Below are 25,198 nucleotides of genomic sequence, written 5' to 3' on the forward strand. Positions count from 1 at the left end.
GACATATAAAATGAAGAGAAGAGGTCCTAAGTGTGAACCTTGAGGAACCCCCGAAGTAACTTTAATTATATCAGATTTCATCTCATAGAATTTTATCTGTTAAATACGACTTAATCCAATTGAGGAGTCTCATCTCGATTTCCAATTTTTCAAGTTTGAATATTAACATGGGAACGTCCAGCTTATCGAATGCTTTGCTGAAGTCAGTGTAAAGAGCATCTATATGATTTCCTTTGTCCATGGCATTTAACGAGCAATCAACAAATTCTAAAAGGTTTGTACTAGTTGAACGGCCTTTAAAAAACCCATGTTGTGAATTTGTTATTTTTTGTTTGACTTGGTTGAAAATTGTTTTATTTATGATGGATTCAAAAAGTTTGGGAAAGTAAGACAGAATGGCAATTCCACGATAATTGCGAATATCAGATTTTTAACCCGATTTATAAATAGGTAATCAAAAAGATTTTTTCCAATCTTTTATTGAACAGCCAGAATAAAGGTGACGTAAGACCAGAGACCAGACAAGATATCTTGAACATTAATGTGACTGACACCAACATCCCTTGAATAATCAGGAAAATAAGAAAAATATTCAAAGTCACGATCATTGATCAGATTACAAATATCTTTTGAAGTTTCACCCTCTTTCCCATCTAAAGACATTTTTGATGGGAAGTTGCATGAATTCAACTTAGTTTCGATGTAATTAAAAAAGTTTTTTGGGCATGACTTGATCTCATTTTCAGTTTTTGCATTATATACAGTTAGTGCCGAAGAAATGGCCAAAGTTAGTTGGTCACGAATGTTAAGGTATTTTTCCAAATTATCCTGATTATTGTGTTTTCTGTAAATTTTATGAGCTTTTTGCTTCCGATTTTTCAAATTAATAATTTCCTTGTTGAACCAAACTGGATTTTTGGATGCATGATTTCGTCGTTTTTTCGTGAGTGGAACTACCTCCTGTATTATTTGCCATAAAATATTATAAAAGATCTCCACTGCACATTCAATGTTCTCTTAATTCTTTAAAAGGGACTGCCAATTAGCACTGCTTAAGATAAAACTCGGGACCTTAGCCGCGATCGGTCGACTGTTTTGGAGCTCCTCGCTAGTCGGTCCAAAATCGTAGTTTTTCGGTACGAATTATCAAACAAAAGTGTTTTTAAATACGAAGAACGACTCGGTGAACAGTTTTCGTAAATCGGAAGTGGAATTCAGTGATTTTTTAGGAGTTTTTCATCCCGGCGTAAAGTGATTCAAAGCCACACAGCATTAGTGTCAAAAGTGCTCCCCCCGCAATACGGGCCGCCTATTCCCGACGCGGAGAAGAAAAAAGTGTTTTAACAACGTAAATAATAATAGTGGAGATCAAAAACTCACAAAAAAGTGTTTTTTCCCAGTGATAAATCTTTCCCAAAAAGTGAAAATTTTTCGGCGTCACTTGGTGAAAAAAGTGGCGATTCCAAATTATCAGCGCGTCACCCGTAGCTATCGCCCGATAGGTGTCGCACCAATTTTTTAGTTCCACATCCGGAAAGCTGCAGGTCAGTTTTTCTTTTTCTTCCGACATTTTCAAACCTTTTTCGGGTCAGGCCACGTGCGTGGCCAGTGGAGTCTTCTGTATCAGCTGCATGCATACTGTTGTTGATAAATTGCGCTGTACTTGCAAACGTGAGAAAGAGAAAGGATTGCTCGGGCTGTTTGATCTGTGAGAAAGAAGATTTTGAAGATATCTGGAGAAGGTTTGGAATGGGACGAAAAATGGATAAGCAAGTATCAGTCACTCGCGTAAGTAGGAGATGAGGAAGGAAATAGAAAAACTGGTATATTTTTCTACAGACATTCTAATTTATATATACAAAAATCAAATAAATACACTAAATACGCGTCGATTTCTTACCTCATGTAAGAAATCGAAAGTCTTATTGTAATGTTATAATCCATTTGATACAAACATTACAGTAAGGCGGGGCTGGTTGATGGAACGATGACCTCGGAACATGTCTGGCGCTGTACACGAAATGGATCATCGGAAAGTCAATTGAGCTAACACCTACCTAAATCCTTGAACCAAGTTATTTGCATGGATATGTTAAAATACATGCAAACATCTTTTTTCTGTAAATCACTACCAGCTAGTGGGAGTTGGGATGGTTAACATACACACACACACTGCCAATTAGCACTGCTTAATTTATATTTAATATTTTCATAATTTGCTTTTCCATAATCGAAGACGTCCTCGAAGTCACAATCAATGGAATTATGATTCTTGTGCACAAAAATAGAGAATTCTATTGCTGTGTGAAACGTTTGATTTTTCCATAAGGGAGAATGAGATTCATCAACACAGAAATCTTCATTAATGTTTGTTAATAGCAGATCTAAATAACGATTGTGTTGATTTTTTATATGGTTTGTTTGATTTAGTCCTAGCAATGCAATTTTCTCAAACATATATTGTAATGTTTCGTTTTCACCAACGACAGGAAGAAGAATGCTCTCATTTTCAGAGTCAGGAATAAAGTCTAAGTTGCGCTGATTAAAATCACCATAAATATGAACTTTAAATTCTGGAGGAAAATTAGAGATTATTTCTTCAGCTGCTTGAAAGAAAATTTCATATGTTGATTTGCAAGCTAGATCCGGTGGAACGTACACTGAGACAAAAATGTGGATTTCATCAGTGATATGTGCTTTAACCCATACATGTTAAAATTCTGTGGCTTTCGAAGAAGTTGGTTGTGATTCGTTATGCGTAAAAATATTGTTTAAAACTATTGTACTGTTACCAGCTGCGTCATGCTTGTCCTGGTCTGCCTCTGAGAAGTGCGTTAAAATTGGCGAAAACACGAACGTTCACAGGAGCAAGATGAACAATGATGTTGATTGTTATGGTGATTGTTGTTAAGACCATTGTTGTTTCTACTGCAATTGCTGTTTCTGTTGTTGTTGTTGCTGTAACTGCTGTTTCTGTTTTCGTTGTGGTTGTAGTTATTTCTGTTGTAGTTGTTGTTGTAGTTGCTTATTCTGTAATTGTTGTTGTTATTGCTGTTACTGCTGTTAATGTTGTTGTTTCTGTTTCCGTTGTGGTCGTTATTGTTTATGTTTTGCCTGTTTCTATTGAAGTTGTTGGTGGTATTATTGGACTTGTAGCTGTTGTTTTTGTTGCTATTGTTGTTGTATCTATTTTGGTTGTAGTTGTGATTATTGTTATTGTTGTACTTATTGCGGATCCTGTTCTTTTTGCACTTGCTATTTTTGTTATTGTAGTTGTTATTGTCATTAATAACATAAAAAATCTGCGAACCGATCAAATTTTGCATATCTGAAAGCCAAGCATTTTGTCGTTTCGAATTCGTCTCTTCAGTATTTGGTACTTGACTAAGGCACCAGACTGACTGAGATTTTAAATCAATTTTTCTCCTCAGGAAGGAATTTAGTACATCTGAGTGGTATGGTAATCTTTAGTCGGCGATGAACAGTGCACGATGAAACATCCATTCATAAATTCATGAAAAAAGATCACGATTTCGTGAAATGAACGATTTACGAAAACCGCGTCCGAATTCCTGAAATTATGAATTTCGAATAGACGAATTTCGCGCCAAATCGTATTCGGAGTTGGCAGAACTCTCTCAGATTTTAATGAAACTTTCTGTACATGAAGACTTTGTCACAAAAAGCCACTTTGCATACTTTGTTTTTCCAAAAATGATCTAGACTGTCTGTTGAAAAGGGCCAAACTTTTTTTACCAATTTTTTTCAAATAGCTATAGTCTAAAAATGACAAATCCTACAAAAATATGTTGTAGGAGTGGTTTTCGCCAAATTAGTCAAATTTTCGAATAAAAATGTTGAAAAAATTCTTCATTGACCCCTACACTGAAAAAATTGATTTCAAAAATTTAAAGTCGATTTACAAAAAAAACCGATTTAATCCACCTATCAGTGAGATGAGACATTTCTTACACATATCACTGTTGTATTATTCATTAGCTTGCCGATCACACGCTAAATTTAAAAGCAACTAGATGTGAGATATGCACGAATAACGCTTCGAATAAACTGAATAAATTAAAGAAAAAATAATAAAACAAAACAAAATTTAAAATAAAAAAGTTATTCATAAAATGGATAGAATGATTAACATAAATCAAATTAATAAAATAAATAAATCAAATTAGCTCAAATTAAAATTAGACGATATTAAAACGTAATGAAATTAAGAGAGCAAATTAAATTGTTTCAGGATAACAAGCTATCATACAATAACATAAAGGACTGGCAAAACCGAATTGATAAAATTAAGAAACTGAATAAAATATGTGAACTGGGAAAAATTAACCATTTAATAAAATGATCGAAATAAATAATATGAATAAAACCATAAAAAATTGGAATAATAAAATAAATAGGGTAAGGTGGGGCAAATCCGACCTAGTAAATGGTTTGGGCTGTAAAATGCTCATTTTACATCGGATCAAGTCGTTTCTTATACCAAATTAAAGGTTAGACTTCTGGACAACCTTCAATGTATAGTATTTTATTCCTATCTTGGGAAAACTTTGAGATACCAGTGTTTTACGAAAACGTTCATTTTTGCTGTTTTCAAAAATGGTGGGGTAAACCCGACCGCCTATGTTTTTGGTTGATTTAGTATAGATACTACCCAAATTATATGGATTTATCATTGAAAATAAATCAACGAATGTTATGTTATGTCAATCTTGGAATGTTCAAATCACGAGCAGTAGTACGTAAAGATATTCCCATTTTTCTCGGAGCAATTACTAGACGAATACTATATTCATCACGTTTTTGTATCTTTCGTTTGTAATTATGAACCATTGTGAAAAAATAATAAAAAATAACAATAAAAATATATTCCAATTTCATAAATAATCATTTTCTTAGCAAAAAAGCGGTCGGATTTACCCTACTATTTAGAGATCGGATTTTCCCCACCGCGTCATTTTTCATTACGATGCAATTAAAAAAATGATGAAAAGGTTGGACTAAATTCATCTATGCACTTTGTAGGCCTTTAATCAAAAAATTTAAATCCACTTACACTTTTTATGCTTTCACTTTAACAATAGGAAATATCCTGTAGTCAAATCAAAAGTTGTGAAAACAACAATAAGGTTTGAGCATCTCAATGTAGACTAGTAAAATGCTGTCATACCACCATTATAATTATTTTCGATGCTCTACACGACAACATTGATATTAGTTCGCTTAGCGCTTTCGATTTTCGATAACAGAGGGGGTCGGGTTTACCCAACGGTCGGATTTGCCCCACCTTACCCTAATATGAATAATATGGATTAAATTAACTCTTTCATACCTAATTATTTTGTCGCATCTATAGGGTTCCAAAGCCGTTTTTATTAAAAGTGTTAGAGTAAAGAAACACGAAAAACCTGTTTTGATCAAGATAGATGCTTCTCTAGCAGTGTTAGAAGCTGCTGAATTTTTACATACTAATCCTTAATACACATCTCCTGCAAAGTTTTGAATAGTTTTGGGCAGAAAAGGTAGCCGAAAGCAGTCCAAATTAATAAGATTTATCAGTTTTCAAAAATATTTGAAGAAAACGAAGATATATCAAAATATAATTTTTCACCGATAACTGAAAATGTCTCTGGCAGCACTGCTCTAGTGAAATCCAATCAAAACAATTGCAATAACTTGAGTTCTACGGATCTTTCTTGCAACTATTAGCGCTCAAATAAACGGTGATTGTCACAATTATTAGTTTTACTTTTTTGTGAAGAAACCTTGTCCAAACCCAAAGTTATACTGCCCATGAACGCATATTTGTCCCGTTTTCTATCTTTATGGGACTGATTTGCGAGCATGGGCAGTAAAGCTATTTGAAAATGTTGTGTGTGTGTGTGTGTGTTAACCTTCCTATCTCCCACTAGCTGGTAGTGATTTACAGAAAAAAGATGTTTGCATGTATTTAAACATTCATGCAAATAACTTGGTTCACGGATTTAGGAAGGTGTTAGCTCAATTGACTTTCCGATGACCCATTTCGTGTACAGTGCCAGACATGTTCCGAGGTCATCGTTCCATCAACTAGCCCCGCCTTACTGTAATGTTTGTATCAATTGGATTGTAACATTACAGTAAAACTTTCGATTCCATTTAAGCAGGAAATCGACGCGTATTTATTATAATGGTTCAATTTGTATATATATAACATAACACATGTGTACTAGAACTTACCATTTTTTCAGTTTTCTACCTTCAAGTAAAACTATTTGAAAATGTTGTTCATAAATAACAGTATAAACAGAGAGTTAATAAAATCAATAAAATGAATGGAATGAATAATATAAACAAAATAAAGAATTTTTATCACAATAAAAATGTTTTCTGTCTATTTATCATTTTTCATTTTGTTTGGTTTTAAGCAGTTAAATTATTAAAATGAAAAAAATCAGCGATATTAAAAAGTAATATAATTAATAGAAGAAATTATATTGTATCTAATTAATGTTCTAGGTGAAATGAATAAAGTGAATGACTGAACAAAATTAGTCAGATTATTAAAATGCCAATTAGTCATCAGAAAATCTAGAAATCAGGAATTTGTTTTGGAATTAAAAGATATCTTTTTGGTTACAGACATCTGAAAAATGATTTTGTATAGAATGGAATTTTCAGGTCCAGTATTTTAACGCGTAATTAGAAATAGTAAACTGAGAAAAGGCCACCTGTAAATAGTATTCATTCGCATTGAAATATCTAGAAAAGAGTGTCAAGTGTCCAGGCTATGTTGGCAATTATATTATTGTCGATGGCATAAAACTCATACATGCAGTCTTTTTCCACCCATCCTTATTACTTGCGAATTGTTTCGTTCGGAACTCTCGTTCTGGAGATATGGGTTAATGAGTCCTATACAAAGCAATACCATTGCAAAGAAATGGTTCAAACTACCAGAATAAGTACTTAAATTCATCGAAAAGCCAGTTAGTATTGAAAGTGCCCTTGGACTGCTTTGAGACACGAACATTCTTGAAATTGCATGTCGTATTTTTTCGCAAATAAATATGCTTTTAGTCACAGTGATCATGAAAAATGTATATTGGGGTTTTCAGTACAACTCAGTGTCAGTTGTGAGGAATGGTAAATGATGGTTAGAGCTGTGACATTATTTTTGTTTATAGTGCGAAATTTTGATTCCTTAAATCTTTATTTTCAATAATGCAAGTGATAAATTTTCACTACAATTTTGTTATTCAAAAATACAGTTGCTCTTGGTGATGCTACGAGTATAATATGAATATGAATTATATTAGAAATCTATTTTCTCACTACTAGGAGGATTACTTGATGTATTCATATACCATCCAACGTTTATCTCACGAGTGAACGCATTGCTCAATCCAACGGGTAAATTCATCAACTCTGGACAATGAGGGTGGATGTAGCGTAGTTGGTAAATCGATTGCCTTGTACGCAGCGCACATGGGTTCGAGTCCCGACCCCACACATAGGGTTAGAAATTTTTATAAGAGATTTTTCTAACCCGAAGAGGCGAATGACCTTAAGGTTAAAACCTCTATAATCGAAATTAAAAAACTCTGGACAAATTTGCGCATTGAAGTGAATTTACACATTATTTTGTCTTTGAAATGAACTTGCTTATTAATTTTTGAGAAATAGGTAATTGATTATTAAGTAAATTCACAAAATGTTTTCGGAATCAAAATCCTTGAATCACGCAGATGTGTTTGCATACTCGGATATTCAACATCGGTTTAGTTTTGACCCTAAAAAACCAGCAAAGCAATACTCTGTATGGAACGGTCTTGGCTTTAGTTAGTGGAAATTGGTAAGCAAAGAATGAAAATACAAAATGTTTAATATCTCCGCCGCTCGTGAACGGATTTTGACAATCTATAGCTTGTTAGAAAGGTATTTTCATAAACTTTTTGTTTCTGTTTATTTCACACTATATAGTTGCCTTGTTCGAATGTTATTCGCTTCAAACCAGCCCTGTTTTGACAAAATTACCCATATCTCAGACAGTAAACAACATATCGAAAAACAAAAATAATAGTGTCAAATGGGAGCGTTAGGCCTTTCATTTGAAACTAGTTTCATTAAGATCGGTTCAGCCATTGCTGAGATAATTACATGACATTTTGTACATACATACATACACACATACACACATTGTCTCGATTTGTCGAGCTGAGTCGATTGGTATATGAAACTCGGCCCTCCGAGCCTAGGAAAACGTTTTCAAAGTTTGAGCGAATCCTATACATTTCTTTTGTAAGAAATGTAAAACATTTTTGATTTGGATGAAATTTTGTTCCAAGATAGAATTGAAAAATTATTTGCTAAAAATACCTAACCCCTACTCAACGTAAGGGTTAGGTATTTTTAGCATAGAATGTGAATGCAAAGTTTGAAAGAAATCGGTTAAGTAGTTTTTGAACGGCAGGTAACACCGCAAATCATGTTTTTTTTCAGAGATGTTCTGCAAAAAGCTTCGTCACCGAGTCGCTTGTCGATATTTTTGCATAGAAAAATTACTGCATGTTATTGAAATGATACACTATAATGTACAAAAGTATTGATCAATTCGTTTCATGCAAAGTTCTAAAAAATTCGCAAAAAAATGTTTTTTCTTTCACGCTGAAACCCTTACCTCCCCCTTAATGCAAACTCCTTCTGTTTCAGGGGCGGTCCAAAAACCTCACAAAACTTAAGACAATTTTGTTGCAATTCAGAAAATTTTGGTGAAAAATTTCAGAAAGCATGTTTCGCTATTTGTAGGGCAGCTGAGCGAAATAATTTAATAATATAATATTTGCGATATTCACGGAGGCTCCAAATATCTTGGAAATGCTCAACGAATTTTGATTGATTTCTGCGGATGTAAGGATATCTCCGAAAGCTTGTGGTACGTAGTTCAGGGAAGCTTTACAAGCTCTGTCAATTTCATGGTGCTGCCAACAGTTGTTCGGCGATATAATCTCCAAGAATTGTTTGTGAAGTTCAGGAAAGTTTTAGGTGCTTCTACGGTGATCTACTTACCTCGGTGAAGTTTTCCAATTTTGAAGGCATTTGAAGTGGGATGCTTTGCGAATCTTAACCAATACAGCAAACATAGCTCCCATAGCTTTTTATGAAATTTACAGAACTCGTATAAAGTTTGCTCAAGTTTTCAGAACGTTTATGCGGTTTGAAGAACTTTCCTCAAGTTAGCCGAACTTGCCCATGGTTTGCAGAACTTTTCTGAAACACACATAGTTATCCATCCATTATATAATTCGTAAAGCACTCTTAAACTGTACAGAACGTCCTTCAGTTTGCAGTTTGAAGATCATTTCTGTACTTTCCTAAATATGGTCGAATTCTCTCAAAGCTCATTAAACTTTCCTGAAGCAGGCAGATCTATTTTTTATCTTCCCTCAAGCATATAGAACTTTCGTATAGATATTCCCTGGAACATGTAGAACTGACAAATCTCCTTTCCTGTAGTTTACGGAGCTTCCACAAGGCCCTAAAGCCGCCCTAAATTTCACAAAACTTTTCAATTTATTTTTAGAAGTTCTCTGGAATTCGTAGAACTTTCCAATAGCTTACAGAGTTTAAATGCGATTCCTAAAACTTCTGTCGAATTTAAAGAGTTCCCCTGAAGATTCGAAGACTATTCTTAAGCTCACAAAACTTTCAAGGGACTTCTTTATTGTTTACAGATCTTCCTTAAATTTCGTGCAAAGGTCCCGGAAGTTCTTTGAAGTTTGTAGATCGTCCCCATTGCGCATAAAACTTGTCTGAAGTTCGCCGATGCTTGCACTGCCCTGAAATTTACAGAACATCTTCGAAATTAACAATACTTTCTCGAAGTTTGTCGATTTCTTTGAGCTTCTTCCAAGTTTTCATATTACTCTGTGTAATACTTTCCTCATATTTGCATACCTCATTTATTGGTTTTGTTCTTGCTTAATTTTAGGGTTCACTTGTTTTATTAATTAATCGCTGATCGTAATTATCATTTATGTTTTTACTTATTTTAGGTATTATTCCCTTTGATACAAGTGGGTTTTTTCTAGCGGACAACACGTCGATTGCAATCCAGGATCAATATGCAATTTTACAGATGATTGGTAGAGGAAACTCGTGAGCTGAAAATTCCATTTTGAACGGTGCGCAACGACTACTGCGATCAGCTGGTTTGTCGCGCGGATGGCCCGCTCAACTAGCGTTGCCTGGTACGAAGTTGCTGTGATTTCAGCTGCCGAGCATGGTGAGAGAACAGTTTTTTTTTTATTTCGATTGTAGATGTCTTAATCTTAGGACCATTTTTTCGGGTTAGAAAATCTCTTTTAGAAACATCTCTGGCCCTATGTGCAGGGTTGGGATTCTAACCCAAGCGATCTGCGTACAAGTCAACCGATTTACCAACTACGCTATGCCTGCCCCCAGAAAGCAGATTATTAATATTAAGATTTTTAGTAGTTTTGTTTTTGTTTTTGCTCGATCTCAGTCGGATAACTACGAGTCTGTTCATCCGCATGTGTGATCCAATGAATTCATCCATTTAAAAATCGATTGAGCTCCCTTTCCTTCCCAATGAACTTCACTCGTCTTACTCAAATTTCAAAGGCGCGTAGTGCTCACTCCTAAACCCCTGTTAAGTCTCGCATCAAAGCTGATCCAGATGTAACGAATATGGACATTTGCGGTCTTCTTCCGACTCATAGAAAAACCGTTGAAAATTATACAAATTGCGGAGACCTGACAAAACGGTATTCTGCCGAGACCGTAATAACGTAGGTGAGACAGAATAAAGTTCGCGTTGGATTGTCTAGCCTGAAGCAAGCAAACGCGCTTGCTAGAGATGAGCTGTTAACGCTAGAGTACCGCGTATATGTACCTTCACGGATTGGAAAAGTTGACGGTGTTGTCACAAAATCGAGTCTGACCGTATATGACTTGAAGAAGCACGGAACTGGTCGTTTCAAGGATTCTGCACTCCAGCCAGTAAAGATAATTGGGTGCGATTGTACTCGTTTTAGTTCGATGAGGATAAGAAGATACATCCCCCATTAGACTCCTTTCGGGAGACTTTCGCCAGATCTGCACTGCTAACTCACGTCTATATTGACAAGGTTCGTCCAGGTCACAAACTGCTTAAATGCAAACAGTTGGGTACGGTGCAGTAAGGGCGGAGAGTCCGATGAGAACAATGGTTTCAAGAAAGACACTGAAAAGTGTCTATTTTAGTTGGTCATACTCCGCATGATCTCCGGCGTACAAATTGCGAGGGGATAAAATGAAGCGATCTTCAAAAGATCGCTCTGGACGCTTCTATGTAAAAATGCTTAAAAGAGCTACCATTTATCCAGAAAAAAATTCTATTGATCGTTTCTCGTCTGGTCAGACAAACTCTGATGACCTCTACGAAGAATTTCGAAGGGGGTAGAAGACCGAAAAATTTCGAACGGTAAAAGGTTTTAAACAGCAAGTTGAAAAGCTTGCTTCGTGCGAAAAAGACAGGTTATTGGCGTCGGCTTGTTAAAGGCTTATCGAAAGAAGTATCGCTATTCGACGCGATAGACTTTCGACTTGGCACGAAAAATTTGCCCGCACTCCGTTCCCATGCAAGAAATTGTACGCGACGTGTCACAGGGACACAACACGATTGACCCACCTTTATCGATGAGGGATTTCTTAGTAGCACTTATGTCGTGTAAAAACAATGCTCCTGAACTAGACAGAATCAATTTCAGCTTGTTGAATTCTCTGCCTGATCCTGCAAAAAACGCTTGTTGATTTTTTTTTCTCGATAGCTTTCTTGAATAGAACATTGTTCCGCGTGAAAGTGATCATCATTCAAAAAACCGGGAATATCGCTTTCCGACCACAACTCCTACTGACGAATTGAAATGCTCTCCTGTATTTGGAAACAGTAAGAATTATCATTCATTGTTATCAGATACTCAATTTGGATTCCGAATAGGCAAAGGGACGAACGATTGTCTCGCACTGCTATAACCAGAAACTAGCATACGCTCGTAAAGATCAAATGACGTCTGTATTCATGTACATTAAGGGGGCTATCGATTCGATATCAATTGAAATTTTGTCAGATAAACTCCCTAAAAACGGACTTTCACCGATTCTTAGCAACTATTTGAAAACCTTGTTGACAGTAAAGCACATGAATGTTTCTCATGGCGTTTTGGCAACCTCTCCAACCAGCTACACGGATCTGACACAAGTTTTCGATCGTACCATCCTTAACAGAATACTTAAACATAACCTGGTTGCCAAAAACCGAGCAAGTAAGCTGTACGAACCAGCTCTGATCAAGTATGATGGATGTAAAATACATCCATTATATTTGATCAGAGCCTTAACTGTTACACGATGAAACTTAACTGTTAGTAAAAATTGGCTTTGGGCAAGTCCCAAGTCAAGCTTACTAAATGAATGGCAGATACTCTAAATAATTGCAAATTTGCCTTAAAATAGCGGATAAATTTACTCACAAGTTGATGATTTGGCAAGGTATCTGCAGTTGTGAGGATTGTCTTTATAAGTAAATTCGGCTTCTTCACGTGAAGTACTGATCCGACAAAGCCTGCTGCCATTACAGTCGAGGTATTAAAATGTTCTGTCGACCGGATTGAAAAAAGTATTGATCCATCTTATAGGCAAGATTTTCGTTCCATCCAAAATTGTGAAAATGTGCCAAAAAAGAAGTATTTTTTCCTGATTTGGAGAAGTTGTGGAAAAAGATGGCAAATTAAGTTTACAGCATTACTGGGCAAGAATGGCTGGGAGAAATTCAGCAGAAAACTAGGAGAATTCATCCGATAAGCTGAGAGTTATTTTTCCCTTGCAACTTTATAAAAAACTTTCAACCTAAGGACTTGAATGAACGCTTTGCGTTTAAAGGGTCCTAATAAACAACAATCTAACAACAACTTTCAACCTTAGCGTTTTAGAATGTAATTCTTTCTTGGAGAAGTGTCCCATTTTGAGTGACTAAATTTTAATTGTAGATTAATTTACTGATATTATTGAAAGACCCGATTTAATTTGAAATCTTTTCAACAGCTCTTATAATCAATCGAAATCGCTGCACCTTGATCATCAAATTCTAATCAACATTAAATATTCAAGGTCAAAGCCCCTAGTTTCCTTCTACACCAACAGTGATTTGCATGATACGTCGTCGGACAAAAACGATTTTCATCAATTTTACCATCCCATAAATTCACTGTGGTGAAATCGAAAAAAAACTGTGAGAACCATTTCGGTTCCTTCTTGACGTCACCTTCTTCTATCTTTCCCATCACCCGTGCTGGCATAACTACTTTGCATTTCTCGCTAAAGCCGGTTCTGCTTTCTTTGCCAACCGATTCTAGTTCCGCGCGCTCTATAGCAACCAGTTATTTTCATAAACACGCACACACTCGCATGGGGCAAAAAACAAAAACAAAGCTGACACAGCCGAAAAACGGAAAACGACAAACATCGCCAGCGATCCGGATCCGATTCGGTACCTATACGTCGGTTGGTCTCGGGTAAGCCAGGTGGTTGAAGTAGGGAAGTAACAGCGCATCACCACCCCGCGGAACTACTAGAACTGAGTGATCGCCTAACGATCGTACCCGCAATAAATAACTGTCGAAGCACAGTTGCGTTTGTCTCTATAAATGTGTGTATGTACAATGTAATGAATGCAGCGACTTAAGCCGGGTGGTACAGTCCGAAAAAAAGAAACAAAACGGCCACCACTCGGATGGTTTAGTATTTTGCTGACTGTGCGATCCCCTGCGAGTCCGAGCTGTCGAGCCTGCCACAACGTAGGTAGAGGAGGTACGTGTTTGTGTATGGTTGTTGTGGAAAAACGGACGGTTAGGTGTATCAGTTGCGTGGCGTGTTGATAGAAACACATGTTTATTTTCATTCCTGCAGTCTTTCGAGTCCGCACCCGTTGTTTGATTGGCTGAACCTAATCAACGGGGTGGGCAGGGGGAAGGGATTGCACCGGGAGGAGATCCGTTTTGGTGTGTGACTAATTAATTGAATTATGTGAGTGCGCGTGCTAGCGAACGATCGCCGTTATCGATACACCGATTTACAGCAATTGGGGACAGCCGGACAGGCCGATCGAATGGACGGATCTAAATGCACATACATGCGTATACACGTGTAGAGCAACAATCAATGACAATAACCTTTCGGTGTTTTGGGGCTACGAAATCGAAATGAGTGAGGTAATCGATGAGGATCGATAACTTGTTTCTAATTTGAATACTTTTGGGTTAAACAGATATTGAATTCTGATATTGGTAGGGAAATACAGCAATTGCCAAAATATGATTTCTTGGGGTCATTCAACTCAAATTCTTGTTCAAGTCAAAATAGAAGAAGTTACCTATGGTTTGTTTGTAAGCACAACTCTGCTCAAAAACTGATGTACATATTCTCAGTATTAGATCATTTAGAAATTGAATACTTTCAAATATGCGTTTTTTTCAACCTTTCTTGTAATCGATAAACTTTCTTATGATGAAACTAAGGTAATAACATTTTATTTCATTAAACTAACTGATACAACTCATTCATCGATGTTTTGAAGAAATTCTCGTATTTTTCTGTTGATGACGGTCATCCGCGGGTATACTTCCGAATTCATAGTCTTATTGGTCACGATTTTCTGTCGCCAGACACAGACCCCGAACTTATCCACAAAAACAAACTTGAATCTGACAAATTATTTTCCAAATCTGTCAGAAACCGCAGAAACATACCCAGAACATTTTGAGACTAGTCCTACTGGAACTGCAAAGCTTGATTCTCGGAAAGAGCTTCCCATCAGAATCACTCACTACAATAGCAGAATAGTCGGGAAATGTCACCAACTAAAACACTGTTTAAGGCAACGTAGAGAATCTGCACACAGATGTTTTAATGTTTGCGAAAACTGGGGCACAGATGTGCATGTGGATAATCGCAATTATATTCGTCTTTGTGTATCAACGCGAAAGTATCGAGCGTTTGTATGTTGACGTGTTCGTGTACCTTCGCGTTTATTACTTCAATCTTATAAACGTGTGGCCATTCGTATACTTGCGTACATTCTTGAATGATAGCGCGGACCGTGAATGTGATACTTAATTTTCAGTGAACGGTTCAGATGTTAGAAGAACGTGTATCAACTATATCACTAGAATTCCCGGTTATGTCGCCATGGAAAGTATTGTTTAGTGTACATGAGCTTTATTTTTTTTTCTATTTTTATAAGATTGGGCCAACTGAAGGCCTGTACCTGGGCAACTACGACCGAGGGAAGGGACTTCCGGATGCGACCGATTGTTGATCACGCGAATACTGGCATTTGCAGGTTCGCGCTTGAGACCGCGTTTTTAAGTTTTTTTTTTCTCGGGAGTTGTTCTACTGGAGCTGTAGAGCTAAGTTACCGGAAGGGATCCCCGTAAGAATCACATACTACAATTTGCAGACGAGACAGGCAATGTCGCCCACTAAAAGACTGCATTAGACCAATTGTAGCGGGCCGTGATTCTGAATGTGATATTCATTGTACGGTTCAGGTATGTGCGGGCGTAGGGACTCGCGATCGCGTATATCATCGCGAAGGGCTCGAACATATGTACGTTAACGTGTTCGATCGCGTGCTCGTTTGTATGTCGCGTGTGCTAACGTGTATGTAAGTTCGTGTGTATAAATTCTATTTTATAACCGTGTGCCTTTCGCATATTCGCGTTTGTTCTTGGATAATCGCGCGCGGACCGTGAGTCTAATACTTTATTTTTTGGTGTACTGCTAAGATGATAAAAGAGTGTGAGATCTTCCATATCTAGAGTGCCCGGTGATGTCGCCATGGAACGTGTTGTCTGGTGGATATGCGCTTTATTTTTTGATTGGTCCTACTGAATGTATGGACCTAAGTTATTAGGACAGAGAGTAATGGTTTCCGGACGTGACCGATTCATGAGCGCACGAAAACGGACGTTTGTAGGTTCGTGTTTGAGACAGCGTTTGAAACTCCGTGAGTGCTAGAACGTTATTCTTATTACCGGGGTGTTATTAAGTTTGGGCGATCGCGAACGAAGGTGTGCGTTGTTCATCGCGAAGGGCTTAAGCGTTCGCATGTTAACGCGTTTGTCACGTGTGCTCGCGTTCATGTGACTTCGCGTGTTCAAGACTGGATTTTGTAACCGCGTGGCCATTCCCTATATACGTATGCGTTCTTGGATGGTCACGTGGATCTTCATTCTGAGTTAGTTGGTGTACAATTCACATTCTGACAGGGAGTGAGCTACCCCATATCACTAGAGTCCTCGGTCATGTCGCCATGTAACGTGGTGTCCAGTTTCTTTTTTTAGTTGATCCAATTAAAGGCAAGGACCTAGTCTGCTGATGTCAAGAATAGAAACATCCGAAAGTGACCGATTCATGATCGTGCGACCGCGAGTTTTTAGGTTCACCGAGACCGCGTTTGAAAATTTATAGGAGCCGAGACATTCACTTTATTGCCGGGATGTTATCATGTTTACGAGATCGCGGGTGCAGGTGCCGTGGATGGGCTCAAGCATTTGTATATTAACATGTTTGTCACGTGTATGTGGCTTCGCGTGTATTATTTCGATTTTATAATGATGTAGTGTGTATTCCTGTTCGATCGCGTGCGAACCGTGAGTCTGATGCTTAATTTTTAGTGCATGGTACAGATGGTAGTCCGTTTCCCCATATCACTTGAGTTCCAGATCCTGTCACCATGGAACGTGTTGTTTGGTGAATATGAGCGTCACTTTTTTGATTGGTTCAACTGAAGGCATTAGTCCAGATTGGTAAAACTTTCGGACGTGACCGTTTCATGATCGCGCGAGTGGTGGGTTAATGTTTGAGACCGCGTTTGGAAGTTTAAAGATGCTACGTTTGCTTATCCACCGGGGTGATTTCATGTAGGCGAAATCGCGGGCGTAAGTATGTGTGGATTACTGCGATTGCATGGTCGCGTTTGTGGCCAGCTTTGTGTTATCGCGAAGGACACGAGCGTTTGTACCTATATGAGTATAGATAGCGTATAGTAGATATACTAATAAAATGAATCATAACATGCCGAATAAAGAAAAAAAATGCAAAGAGCTTGATTAGAAGTGTATAAATTAACCAATACTATTTTGGTATACATAGATAATGGAAAAGCAAACTAATAGATGTACAAAAGGAAAAACACATGCAACATGCAATCAAACTCGTCTAAATGCAGCAAATGTTGTATATTTAACATAAACGACAATTGCATGCTGTTAGACTTTCATCATGCTATGCTGGCCGGGAGTGGATGACTCACGTACGTTGGTAATTGTACCCTAATTTATCCAATCCGAGTTTCCCGAATGAGTAGAACCAAATGCACAAAATGATCACAAGAAATATTAGCCACTATTCTATCATATACGCCAGTTCTGCATCCATTCCCTGACCCCATTGTCAAAAATACACAGACGAACACATACATAGATAAATATACGACTAGCACATTACTATTGTACACTAGTATGAAAAACTACGATTATTACAAAGCGATAACTATTAGGTTTCTACTTCTTCTATTTTAGTAAATTAATTTAACTATTAAATTAATTTAATTAGTAAATGCACGATGACGAAGTCGACCGATACATGGACACACAATGACTCCCACTGTGAGCCCCGTCCACGAATACCGCCATCAAATTGTAAAACAATATTTGCAAACACGGCACACAGCAAAAGTCAATCCACGTTGACCCGCCAGTCGGCCACGCCACCGCACACAGACCAGTGGTTGAGCGTTGGTATGCGCAGGTGCAGAGTATGAAGAAACATAGAACATAAAAAAGGCGCACAAGCCCTCTCGATCTCCTCGATGCACCACTATCGAGGCGTAATGAAATAACCATCTTAACGCAATTGTCTGTGTCAGAGGTTCTGTAGCACTAATGCACGCAATATGCTTGATGATGTTTACAATACCGTCAAACCCCTCAAGAGGGAAAAGTCACAATGAAAAAAGTTATATTGAAAAAAAACTAGACAAGGTTGCCATGGAAAACTCTTTATAAATAGATAACCTTTAGTCATACAAGCTCAAATTCTTCAACAAAATTCTTCCCTACGAGCAATTCTAAAACTTTGTCGAAGACAACTTTCTACCTAAGTTATTTTTTTAGTTCGATCATAGTAAGCAATGCCTCATTTTAATTTTTATCAGATTGTGGGGAATATTCATACGCACAATTCCTCCAAAGACGTCTGTGAATGTATTCGATGGTTTAGTCTCTAGTGAATTAAGTTCACGTTTTTGGCGTTTCCGACCAACCTGTTTTTGTACCAGTGCTTCGATTAGATCTGAAGGCATGATGTCGTTTGCCGAGACGCCCGTTTGACTATAGTTTCGTGGACAACCATCGGTTGACTATTCGTTCACAAATCATGTATGGCTCGTTGAGATGATTGCACGGTATGCAGTTGGACCCGGGTCACTCGAGTTTGGCTTTAGAATTGGTACGATTATTGCAGTTCGCCAACAAGGTGAGAATACGCCAGTGCGTCTTCTGTTGAAGAGTTCCAACATGACAGTTTTCACCGACAATGGCAGACGCTGAAGCATTGGAAAACCGATGCAGTCCGGATCTGTTGAGTGCCCACAGCATCCCAACAGAGGAAGAAGCAACTCGGTATTGTTCGGCCTTTTCCTTCATCCTTTTAAATATTGGCGAGTAGCTTGATGTTATCGATCTTTTGCTGTAGCGTTGTACCAGTTTTTCAACTACTTCTTCTGACTTACCCGTATAGCCACTGGACTGTTTAATGACAGTTAGGCGATGCTGACGTTACCCTATCGTCGTGTTCACCGTCTGCCACATCTCCCACGTAGTTAAACTTGGAGATATATTCGCGACGAAGTCTTCCCATGATCTTTCCTTGGTGTCATGAATTGGCTTTCTTGCCCGTGATTAGATCAATCCTAGTGTGCGATCCGTCGTTGAGAATGAGCCGTTTTCTCAGCGATGAAGTGGCCTAGTGCGATAGATTTCGTAGAACTCCAGTAAATGTGGTAGGACACGCACTGGATCAGGAAATCACCCAGCTGATCTTGACACTCTTGAGTATTGGGAGGGACGTAGATGACACCACCGTTATTTGTTATGGCTTCTTAAAGAAACACACAACATTTTTCTGATGCAAGTTAATTTAGCTACATCACTGGTAAGTAGTGTCGTAGAGTTTGTTACGAGTGATTGTTATAATATGGCGCTATCCGCTGCTGAAGCTCTAAACTTTTGAGTGATAAGTAATTTGTAGGGCCAATTACACATTCCATGACAAATGTTAGAATCAAAATACCTTGTATATTTTGTTTTCAATTGTGTCTTGTAATTCTCAATCACTCACGCGAGAAGCTTATCCGATGTCTCACATTTCCGAGATAAGATGAGTCACGAAATTCTCCGGCTCCACAAATAGCGTGAGAAAAATTTTCCCGATAAAATTTATCTGATTTTGCCTTCTCACCGGAGAAGGTGATAATATTTTTATTTCGTAAAAATCAATAAACGTGTCAAAATATACACTTCATTCCCAAAAGCGGCGACAAAGAAGCACGATAGACTTGTTTTTTCGTGTTGTGGCATAGCAGCAGCAAAGCAGTGAGTGCAAAAGGATACCTTGATAAACTCATTCGCTCATTCTCCAGCGGTTTTATTTATCCGGAGAAATAACACGATGTGTGAGTAGTGCCAATAAATGTTCGTGTGAAAATGTGAGTATTTATTGTCGAACTAGCAAATTATCCGGATGCATTTACTCATATGAGTGATAAATGCAATTCATGTGCATGATGCGAAAAATTATTAAATAACGTAAAAAGTCCTTTTGAAATCCCAAGACAAAAAAATCTGACCTGTACTAGAATTTGATAACGAGAAAAGCTGTTCCACTCTACTAGTTGGGTAATATTTTCAAAACTAGCTATACGTTATCAAAATTCAACAAAAACAGGCACTATGAACAATAACAATAAAGGCACTACTAGCATCTTCCTCAATCTAATGTTTACTACCAAATATTTAATATGGGGAAACTAGTCCAATTCGGACAAAGTAATAGGGTTGGGCCTCAGTTGTATGGTAAGACGTAAATTTGGCCGCATCAAATCAGCACAAACCGTTTTTGGCTCCATTTAGGATCACAAAACACTGCACAAAATTTGTGGTCAATTAGTTAACACCCTGGGTAGCGCATTGCGTTTGAAATTTGTATGGGAGTTCGCATGGGAAAACATGTTTTTTTTTCATATTCATTTCTAGAAACTCCAGATTTACCTGAAGAAAGCAACCTATAATGTATATTAGGGTGGGACAAAAATTAGATTCCAGGTCCGAGCAACTTGTTAGGTACCATTTGGGTCCTAAAATAAGTGTGCAAAATCTTAGCTCGATCCCTGATACTATATTTTTGCGCCCACTGTTTAAAGTTTGCATGGGATTTTGTATAGGAAAATTTACTTTCACAAAAAAGAAACAAAGTCTCGAAAACCACGAAACGATCTGACGCTTGAAAAAAAGTTACTAAGCAGAAACCGATTGATGCTCTGACGATTGATAAAATATTCATTTTTTCTAGCACCACTGCTATTGGTTGTCCAATTCTACGTAATTTTGTTTCAATCTTCTCTTAATGTGTCTCAATCATTTATCTATGCTCTTTGGCCACTTTGCAAGAGTTTCGAGGGATGAATTGAGGCTTCTTTTGTACAGAATAAGAGAAAGTTAAAAATTTTGTATACAATTCGATCGTCAGAAGCAGTGATGCTATGAAAAGTGAAATTTTCATCAATCTTCGAGGCATCAACGGTTTTTGCTTATTAACTTTTTACACAAGCATCAGATCGTTTTGCGGTCTTCTAGACTTTGTTTCCTTGACAAATTCTTTATAAAAATCAGAAATCTGTTTATTTTTAGGAGGTAACGGGCGACTCTTGGAAGAATTAATCTGCAAAATGCAATTTCGCCATTCGAAACTTTAAACCGTGGGCGCAAAAATACAGTTTCACCTATCGAGCTAAAAATTTGCAGAGTTGTTCTGGGAGTTAAATGGGACCCAAAAAGTTACTCGGAGCAAAATTTTATTTTTTTCATATAACCATGTCCAACTCGAATGTATACAGGGTGTTTGGTTCATGATTAAGAACCTCTCGAGGGGTGATTGACTGTCATATTTGGAGAAAAAAATTGTTCTAAATATACCATCAGATCTCAACCGTTACTAAGATATTCAACTTTTTGTACAAAAACTTATCATTCTTAAAATACCTCTAGCTCGAAAAATATACTTCGTATTGTAAATATTTTAGTTCCATTGGAAAGGTGAGAAAATTTCCTATTGAATAATGTTCTCATATCTTTCAGTTAATTAGCTTTAATTACCTTTTAGTTGTAAAGTAGTTAAAAGTTGGCGTTTTTGATGAGGTTTTTATTAATTTTCTCAATATAATGAATTGTTATTATAAGATTATTTTTTATCCAAAGGTGAGGGTTTTAGGACGATTCATAATTTGTTCTTCAACATCATATTCCTATCTCTTCTCGTTTCTTTGAAATTTTATTACCAAACTTCTTTAATCGACTTGCAAGTGCTTAAAAGACTCTAATCTAAAAAATATGCTTTATATCGTTATTTCCAAGGCTTCATTGAAAAGGTGAGAAAATTTGCTATCGACGTATGTACAAATATCTTTTAGTTAAGTGTACTAACTTACTTTTTACTAGTAAAATAACTTAAAATTAGCGTTTTTGGTGAGTTTTGTAATTATTCTAATTATCATTCAACTAAATTTATCGTTACTATTGTTCATTTGGTGCTCCTTAATATTCTCTATAACTTGTTATTCGACACTTTATCCCTATCGCTTTTCATTTCGCTGTAATTTGATAGTTAACACAGCATGACCGCACCACAAATGTAGTAGGTTCGAAATCGTTGTTTTTGCATATGAAACGAGGTGATAAAAATGATTTTGCTTCGAAACTAAAATAGATAATTGAATGGAGTCAAAGAAAGGATTGTAGATCTTGCTGAGGTGCAATAATTCCGTGATAAAAATGGTGATGTTTATTATTTACTCTTTTCAGAAAATAACGAAAATGCTAATAATAGCACTAACTTTGAACTAATTTACTTTTAAAAGAATGCTAAATTCACTTAACTGAAAGGTATTACTTTTTACACATTACACACATTTTACACACAAATACATTTTTCTCTACAAATTTTTTCTGGCTTTTGAATAAAAATAAGAAAAGGTACAACATGTGACATACTTTTTCAATAAGAGCTAGTATTAGTCAAAATGAGATATAGATATCCAAATTAAATAACCCAAACACATGAAAACAAGAAAAGATAAATGGATCATGTCAAAGAACAAATTGTGCAGCGCTTCAAGACTAACAATCTGAATTATTAAAATGGTGCTGTTAACTATTAAGATTTCCGCGAAATGAACGAAAAATCGATCAAAATTGTTAAACTTTAAATAAATTACTGTGAAAAGGTTACTTAACCTCATTAACTAAAACATGGACATCATTTCATGGGAAATTTTCTCACCATTTCAATGGTTCTAAAAGATTTGATATACAAAGTATATTTTATTAATTATAGCTATTTTAAGACAACTAAGTTTTTAACACAAAAAGTTCAATAACTTAGTAACAGTTGAGATTTGATGGTATGTGTAGAATGATTTTTTTCTCCCAATGTGACAATCATCTCTCGAGAGGTTCTTAACCATGAACCAAACACCCTGTATACATAATCCTGGATATACTTAACAACCTTGCTGAAGAAAGTATAGTGCTAAATGGTTCCTGAAAAATGCTTTAGCTTTTCAAAATCGGATGTTTCGAGTTAAATGCAACATCTCAGTTTTTTTGACAACACCTCCAGTGTACCAATGCACAGTGGAAGAAATACGACCAAAAAGGCATTTAATTGGAAGTCGTTGGAAAAGTATAACAATATATACCAATAGTTGCGGAATTTAAGAAACAAAATGCAATCTCTTTTGTTTACCGCACGCAATTGTGGCCTGAGATATAGGGCTTTGAACAGCCGGAACATCACCTGTTTTTCATTAAATCAGACGTCCAATTCAGAAGTCGCAGCACAAGTACAATTAGGCAGCGAAAGTTGCGGAAAACTCCATACATTAAAATGCGATCACATCACATTCATCGAAAGCAACTGTGGCTGGAGATACACTCAGGTTTTTTATGCGGTTTTTTGCGCGGAATTTTACGCGGTTTTTTTTGCGCGGATTTTGAAATTTACGCGGTTTTCATTTGCGCGGCCTGTATCCCCCGCGTAAAAAAACCTGAGTGTATTGTGCTTTGAAAATCCGGGGCATTACCAATTTTCATCAGATCAGAGGCCCAATTCGGAAGCCGCAGCAAAACTACAAAGAATTATACACTTAAAGTTGCGAAAAACAATATTGTGTGGTGAATTTTGCTAAACAGCATCAGTAGATCTACCACTCGGGCGGTTTGCAGCAAAAAAAAGACACTTCTCCCTCCTCTTCCAATGTTTTCAAATTACACCGTACCGGAAGAACACCGACACGTTGAAATTCACACTGAAAGCGAATGATGCATGAATAGAAACGAAATACCACTTCTCGGCGATCGTCACAATTTGCAATGATGGAAACAGCATTTCGTCGTTCATGATCTAAACCGCAAAAATTGCTGTTTAGCGTTGTTAGTGATTGGGTTACAAAAAAATAATCCTTCCAAAAGAGTGCACTTCAGACATACCGAGTTTCAATAAACGTGTCTGATCAGTTTTCGCACGCAAACCAAAACTCCCGCAAAACCTTCATTCAATTCACTTTGCCGTCAGTCAAAAAAAAAAAACAAAGTGACATCGTTCCGAGCGGTAAATGAAAACTAAACCAACTTGACTTAAACCGCAACCGCAATCCGCTGCAGCCGAGTGAGTGGACGGTTGCTGCATTTTTTCGCCCGGCTTTTCGTATAATGATGAATGTTGATCAATTAAATACGATGTCGTCCGCCGTCGCCGTCGCCGCCGCCATCTATGATGTGGGGTCGGTCATCAAAATCGTCACCGTGTGCGGATTTTTTTCCCTCTTCTGCCTGTCACCAGACCGGGGACCGAGTCTCAAGGTTGCATCATTTGATGACAGAAGTCGAGTTGAAGGAAGGAAAAAATAAACCGACACAGATTATGGTCCCGACGAAGAAAAACAGTAAAAACTAGCAGCACGCAAGAATTGGACGGAGAATCACAACTTCTTCATGTATCTGAGTCCTGATGATGATTTTGATCCGTTTTGTATACGAACCTCTCGATTTCTCCCCGTCCCTGTCGTTCACTCGTTCGTTCCTTTGCACTACACACCGTTCGTTTTTTGCTTCACTCTTATTTCGAGGTATTTTTTTAATTTCTCCTTTACCATTCCTTCAGTTGAACTTCTCTTCTTTGTTTACAACACATTTGATCACGATTCAACCAGATTCTTACCGGTCCGCGATCGTTTCATTTACGATCCGCGCTGTCCGGAACCGCCCACCAAAGGGCACGTTTGCGAATCACACACACACACTCTGCCAGCTTGAGCTGCTATTGTTCCGGCTCAGCTCGTACGAACAACCGAAATCGGAACAGGTCACGCACCAATTTGTCAACAATATTATGATAATAAAAATACCGGCTGCGCGTGGCAGCAACTATAATCGACAGACGTAAAATATAACACTTCCAATTCCGGCAACACTCAACTACGAGCCATTCAACACGCACATCCGCGACGACGAAACGAGCGCAACTGAAGAGAAAACATTGCCGCCGCCGACGCCACGCGCTGCTTCACGGGCGAACGAACACGAAGAACACGAAGTCGGTAGCATGCCACGCACACTGTGATACACGGCAACCCGAACGAATCGTAAACAATCGTGTAGCTACAGGGCCGGCGGCCGACTATTGGACCAACACCATCGTATCGCCGGCGGCTGAAAACGAGTTCGCGTTTCGTTCGTTACTCCGGTTTTATGTTTTGTTATTTTATGTTGTTGCGAAAATCATCTGCTGCATTTATGCTGTTGTT

General features: G+C 37.5%; 1 protein-coding gene across 5 annotated transcripts in view; it reads right to left on the reverse strand.

The window, feature by feature from the left end:
* Nucleotides 1-24,903, reverse strand: part of LOC131678982 (probable G-protein coupled receptor Mth-like 1) — a 514,068-nt gene extending 489,165 nt beyond the window's left edge. For all 5 annotated transcript variants that reach the window (XR_009303781.1, XM_058959488.1, XM_058959485.1 and 2 more), the window contains exon 1: nucleotides 24,434-24,903. The gene's annotated coding sequence lies outside the window, so the exon portion shown is untranslated. The remainder of the gene's footprint in view (nucleotides 1-24,433) is intronic.
* Nucleotides 24,904-25,198: the final 295 nt, after the last annotated feature.

Source organism: Topomyia yanbarensis, chromosome 2, assembly GCF_030247195.1.
Source record: "Topomyia yanbarensis strain Yona2022 chromosome 2, ASM3024719v1, whole genome shotgun sequence".
Classification (NCBI taxonomy): Eukaryota; Metazoa; Arthropoda; class Insecta; order Diptera; family Culicidae; genus Topomyia; species Topomyia yanbarensis.